Below are 6,927 nucleotides of genomic sequence, written 5' to 3'. Positions count from 1 at the left end.
TCTCTAGATTATTGCAGAGTGCTTGTTCTACATCTAGCCAAGGTTCATCTAAGAGGGTATGTTTTAGCCATCCTGAGATAAACTGAAGCCTGTTGGCTAAGAAGTAGTGCTGAAAGTTAGGTAGTTCTAATCCTCCTCTATCCTTGGTCTTTTGTAGTGTTTTTAAGCTTATACGTGGGGGTTTATTTTTCCAAAGGAATTTGGACATACATGAATCTAAAGATCTGAACCAATGTTGTGGTGGTTTAGTTGGGATCATTGAGAATAAATAATTTATTTTTGGTAAGACCATCATTTTTATTGCGGCAACCCTTCCCATGAGTGATATGGGTAGACATTTCCACCTAGCCAGATCATCTTCTACCTTCTTTAAAAGTGGGATATGGTTTAATTTAGTTAGATCTGCAAGCTTGGGAGAAACATTAATACCTAAATATTTTATATTTCCCGATTGCAGTGGTGTAGAAGAGGAATTATGGAGGGAGCAATTAATCGGTAGGACTGTAGATTTTGACCAGTTAATTGAGTAATCTGATATTCTTGCAAAAGAGTTTATCAATTCAATCACCCCAGAGATATTGGTTTGTGAATTCTGTATATTGTAATAACGTGATATTATATTGTTCAAACGTGAAAGGTATATTGTTAGAACAATATACTTTTCATTTTTCTATTTTTCTTTTGCCTGGGTGGCAGCTCTACGCTTCCGTATTACGCTTCCATATCCAAGGCTTTTCAATGTGGCCTCACAAAATTATCATGACTACAACAACCATGAAAAGAGTTGGATGGACATTGCTGCTCAATCACAGCTGCCTGGTCAATGTTTTCCATTAGTAATTTAGCAAAGTTGATGGTGGTGGTGTGTGTGCCTGTGTGAGTGAGTGAAAGACAGAGAGAGGGAGAGCGAGAGACAGATTTTGTATGATAAGCTTCATGTTATGAATGCACAGTTTGAGCACTCAGGTCGCATCAGAGCATCAGGCCGTATTGTGTGAGACCCTGCACCGTGGCCTATGAACTTCTAACCCCTGAGATTCACTTGTACAGTTTGAGCAGGAGCTGAATAACGCGACTGAAAAAAATCGCAGTGTTTGCCCAGCTTAATGCAGACTGTTTAAACTAAACAAGCTGCTGTTTCACATAACAAACCCTGTCAGCCGCAGTATTGCCTTGTGTTTTAACAGTTAAAGCAGTAGAGACCAGTGGCATGTCTAGAAAATTTTTGTTGGGGGGGCCAGGTAGGGGCACAGATTTGGAGAAGGGTGGCAGATGTAATTGGCAGATAATGTTTAAAAAAAAATTCTACCAACCGTTAATTCAATAATCCTGTAAACCTAATAACTGAATGCGCTTTTAACTCTTATTAGAATGAGATTTTAACCACTACAGTGCAAAGTTTTTAGATACTGCGTTGATAAAGTACAAACGATACAATCAGTGCTTTGTCAGTGTTTACTCAGCATTCAAGGACAGCAATATTTGCATAGTATTTTTACTGACATATAGTGCACATATGTTTTGGGCAAAAACATTTTTGAATATTAAAATACGAACATTTATAACAAACAATTGACAAATTAGCCAATTCCAATGTAAAACTTTGTCTGCCTATTAAAAAAAGAAGATAATCTTCTCACAAACTGGTGTTTGATTTTGAAAAAGGAAAAAAGTGTGGAAACAAATGAAAAAACTAGCATTTGAATAAAACCTGAAAGCAAGTAAATACTTTCTATGCTGCCTTATGGTAAACTTTGGTAATATTGATAAAGAACAACACTGGCTGATGATGAAATACAGTCAGCTGGCATGGTGACACTGCCAGTATTCACCTGCAGGGCCGGACTGGGACAGAAAATCTGGCATTTTGACTAGAGACCGGCCCACCAGGTATTAAAGCCATAAAGACTTTGAATGAAAACAAATGCTGTTGTGACAGTCCCATATGGAAAAGAAATAGTAAAAACTTATATGACTTAACTCATGAAAGTGGCCACTTTCTCATTACTTTCATATATTGTTTTAGTAAGTATCCAAAACATACAAGATTCATTATATAATCTTTCAAGGGATCTTATATCTGTTTTTACTATTGTATGCTTTTCATACAAGTTTCACACAAGACAGATACAAACTTTATAAAATTTATATATATCTTTTCCATATGTACACTGTCTTGTTGGTATATGTATGATTTCTATACATTTTACATCAGATAAAAACTTTGGTTGTAAGATTTAGATAATTATTTAATCAAAGCTAGATATTTTAAATGAGAATAAGAAAGAAAAGTATTACTTTGTTCCCCCTCTTTCCCTGTTAATGCCCTACCTGGCCTCCCTGGCAAAACTTTGCTAGATCCGCCCCTGCACAGTTACCAGCTGTCAGCTACATAGAAAAGGATCCTGGTGTTATTTGTCTCTCAGAAACAGTTCATAACTTCCCTTCAACTCATTCATGTGACCTGAAAGGTAAACCTGTTTCTCCATCAACTGTTCAGCTCTGATGATTCAGTAAGGACATCTCCTGGTTTCATCTTCATGTTTCCCTCTCACCAGATATACAAACCGACATCATGACCAGCAGCTTTACAGCTGTGGCTCCAGCAAACATCAGCTGATACTAGAAATTAATATTAAATAAATTCTAACAACAGCTGATCAAGCTTAAACGTGCTGCTGTTGTTTAGCGCGACATCTGCTGGTTTCCTCTTTCTGGCGCAAAGTGGGCGATAAATAAGCAAGAGAGAAAAGCCGATCAGCTGATCATTGATGAGTTTCATGATTGAAGTAGCAACAGGAGAGGGAGGGGGGGAGAATGAGAGGAGAAGAGGCAGCTGTGCAGCGTAAACACAGAATAACTCCAGCTTTGTGTCTTTTTCCATTCTAACTAAAATCCAGGACAAACTGCGTCTCTTCTCAGCTCAATACGAAACGTGTAATATTTTCTCTGAATGAGGGACCATTCCATTTTTTTAAGGAGCCGTTGGCAACTCTACTAGCTAAACATATGAATAAAATAAAGTTCACTATCAGTAACATCATAGCACCCACCCAACTGTATAAAAACTCCTTCAAGCTGGCTAGAACGCAGTACGAGTTATTGCAACTGACGGTAAAAAGTCAGCATAACGAAAATAAACTCCACCTAAACTTGGTTTATATCTGACCCAGATAGACTGCAGGTCATAACTTCTTACCTGAAGTTCAGTTCACCTGACACTCGGACCGGCGGCTGCCTCGGGGCTCTCCTCCTGCCTCCTCTTCCCTCATCCACCTGCTGGCCTCTGTGGAAGCCCCGCCATAGCCACCACCAAACAACTGAGTTATTTTTACACATCGACCTGCATCTGGCCAACTCACCACCTCTCATTGTTCATGCCCTTACAAAAAAAAATAAAAAATAAGTCACCGGGCATATGCCCGGTATGCCCGATGGCCAGTCCAGCTATGTTAACCTGCAACCAAATCTGCAGCTCCATACAGCAATGTTACGACTTAGATTATATCTTATAACGCATAACTCTTATGTTAGCTCCCCTCAGTAGCATACTGTCTGAAATATTCGACGGCTGCAATAATTCTTTAAGTGTTATTTTTTCCTTGGTATTCTAATTTCACCGAAGTTTACTAAACTCAACAAACTTAATATTACTTACCGGGACATTTATTCTGTCCTCATTTTCTTTCACCGAAAAATTGTTTCCTGCAGTGCCGTCTTTCGTGCTTGGCTCTCCTACCTTTGCTAACGTGATGCGCATAGCGCAGAAGCTGATGCTACATTCAGTTACACTCGGATATCTGAGCTTCACCGTGAAAACATAATCGGACATTTGATATTTGATTGAATTTTATTGTTTTGCCTTTGGGGTGGCACCTGGGGTGGCCAGTCTGGTTGGTGGGGTGGCCTGTGGGGTGTGGGGTGGCCACCCTGCTGGACACGCCACTGGTAGAGACGAGCTGTTTACATGTGCGTGGAACTCTAGCATCATTAACCATGCTAGCTGTTAGCTTATAGCTCACGCTAGCTAACCAGCGAGCAGTTAAAAAGACAGCCGAAGCTGCACAAAACACGCACAAACTTATCTCACTACAACGTAGCACCGAAAATATGACTCGCAGCTCGAGCTCGACACCGCTGCTGTAACATAAGACTGACATCCAGCTAACCACAGCTAAAAAGATATTTAGAGAAAAATTACCGTTTCCTCAGGTTACACGAGCTGAGTTTTTTCACGCTGAAAATTTGTTGTTTTGGCTCTCACTGAAGACACCGACGCTGAAGACATAGCTGTTCTTTTGTACTGCTTTCAAGCAAAACATTCTTTGTATGTATTGTTATATTCAAAAAAGGCAAACAAACAAAGGTATTCAATCAGAGGTGAGAAATTAATTGGGAATATCAATTATAGGTGAACTATTCTTTACCTACTAGCAATCAAGCTTCTTTAACCAAGAAGCTTGAAATATTTTAATGTAAAACAAAATAAATAAATAAATAAATAAATAAATAATAAAAATAACATGATGTAATTAAAATGCACAACTTACATTAAGGAAATCTGCATTTGTATCCACAGGCTAAAAGTAAAACAGTAAATGTGTTAGTAATAGCACAGGTATTTGTAAAAAAAAAAAAAAGAGGCAGTAACTGTGACTCTTCTAGTGGGATGCTAAATGCAGAGATTTATATTTACAGTATAATACTGCATGTACAGGTAGCTGCTTGTGAACTGTAACTGAATATTAGAGAATCTCAGAGAAATTAAATGTATTTATTTTTTGAATTTATCAATCATAAAACCATCTGTTTTGAAGGCCTGTTACGATAACGACTTTTTGTTGGTCAGTATATTGCCCCATAAACAATTGCGACAAGTTATGTCATTGTAATTTTAAGACCATTTTATGTCTTTGAATGTATAATCATAATATAACACCATAATAATGCAAGATCTACACACTTTCAATTGACAAACCAACATCTAATTCTTAAAGTATTTAGATCATTGAAATTAGGAATCAAAATATTAGATACCTTAAAATCCTGAATAAATAGTCTGCTGCCCTCAGGTGAATGTATGGCTATTCACCCTATGCAGCGAGCTTAACATAAGAGGAGATGGTTCCAGGAACGACAGGACACGTCGCTTTGTCTTTGTGTTTTTAACTGAAGACTGGTTTTTTTCCTCTTTTAATTTGTAAGACTGTGAACATACAGTAAAATAATACGTAAGCATCAGTATCAACATATTTTGTAAACAAAACAGAAGTTAGCAACATAGCTTTCCTTATGCTTTACATTCATCATTAACATCTTTCCTTATACGTTCAAATAACCTTTTAAGTAACATGAAAGTAACAAATCTTACAGAAAATGAAGTTAGACATTGCTTACTTACAGATTATGGCTCAACAAACTCCCCAACGATGTAAACTGGGCTTAAAGTTGTGCAGCTTGTTTTCTGCTCCATGCATTTTCTCACACTGCCTGCGTGAACTTTGCCTGCTGCTTACAACACATCACCAAAGGGGGCAGTGTAGTGCACACCAAATAACCAAAGAAGAAGCCACAAACTGAAGGGATAATACTGCCCACTATTGGGAAACCTGAGAAATGCGCCAGCCAAAGAAACCCAACAAAGTAACAACCGAGGGGCAGAATACTCCCCGCCTGACATCCATGGAATGTCACCCTCAACTAACATGTAAAAGGCAAGTGACATACAATGAAACAAAGTTTCTGCTTCTAAGTACAATCCTTAGACACCAATAGCACAACCTCACTTATAGGCCTTATGTAGCACTTGTTTTCACCCTTGCGGAAAATCCTCACCTCTATCTTCCTTACAAGCCCATCCTCACTGGGAAAGGTTTTGGTGATAAGTCCAAGTGGTCAGTTGTTCCTATGTTCGAGTGTCTCTCTTAAAAGAACAACATCTCCTGTTTGTAGGTTAGGCTTTACTATTTTCCATTTGCGGCGGTCCTGAAGTCCTGAGATGTATTCTTTTTTCCATCGTCTCCAGAAGACATCAGCGAGGTATTGTACGCACCTCCATTGATCTTTGAACAGATCACTGTTTCCAAACTGACCTGGTGGGATTGGTGGGGTCGTAATCTTTTGCGTGAGCACCATGGCTGGGGTAAGGATGACTGGGTTATCTGGATCTGCAGAAACTGCTGTTAACGGACGAGCATTCACTATTGCAGTGACTTCAGCCATTAAGGTCACTAGTATTTCATGGGTAAGCTTTGCATTCATGTGTTCTAGGAGCATTGCATCAAGGATTTTGCGCGTGACCCCAATCATTCGCTCCCAGGAGCCAGCCATATGCGACGCATGTGGGGGGTTGAATAGCCATTTGCAGCCAGAGTCTTCAAGAAAGCTGTTTAGTTTGCTGTTGTAGCAGCCCTGTTTGTCTATTTGCAGCTCTTTGCAGGCACCCACAAAATTTGTCCCACAATCGGACCTAAGAAGTTTGACTGCACCTCTGATGGCAAAAAAACGACGCAGGGCATTGATGAATGATGACGTGTCCATTGATTCTATAACTTCAATGTGAATGGCCCGTGTACTCATGCACGTAAATATGACTGCCCATCGCTTTGCATCCGCTTGCCCACCACGCGTTTTTCTGACAGTGACAGACCAGGGCCCGAACACATCAAGCCCTACATGTGTGAACAGAGGGTCAGTGGACAGCCTATCCTCTGCTAGCTCAGCCATAATCTGTTCCTGCTGTCTGCCTCTTAGTTTTCGACATGTCACGCAGCTGAATATCATTTTGCTTATTGCTCTTTTTCCTCCCACAATCCAAAAGCCTGCAGCTCTGACTGCTCCTTCAGTAAAATGTCTGCCCTGATGGCATACTTTCACATGGAAGTGTCTTATAATGAGCTGGGCAAGGTGGTGTTTGGCAGGGATGAG

General features: G+C 39.6%; 1 long non-coding RNA gene across 1 annotated transcript; it reads right to left on the bottom strand.

Moving 5' to 3' along the window:
* Window positions 1-4,449: 4,449 nt before the first annotated feature.
* LOC146650614 (uncharacterized) lies at window positions 4,450-6,927 on the bottom strand. The gene is made up of 3 exons (XR_014907982.1): window positions 5,402-6,927; window positions 5,038-5,206; window positions 4,450-4,580 (listed from the first exon to the last, which is right to left on the bottom strand). It is a non-coding gene; the product is annotated as an uncharacterized LOC146650614 (long non-coding RNA).

Source organism: Rhamphochromis longiceps, linkage group LG16 (genome assembly GCF_057381845.1).
Source record: "Rhamphochromis longiceps isolate RC_006_pf linkage group LG16, R_longiceps_female_GT1.1, whole genome shotgun sequence".
Taxonomy (NCBI): domain Eukaryota; kingdom Metazoa; phylum Chordata; class Actinopteri; order Cichliformes; family Cichlidae; genus Rhamphochromis; species Rhamphochromis longiceps.
Note: the sequence above shows the minus strand (reverse complement) of the source record. Positions and strands in the feature narration are given on the sequence as shown.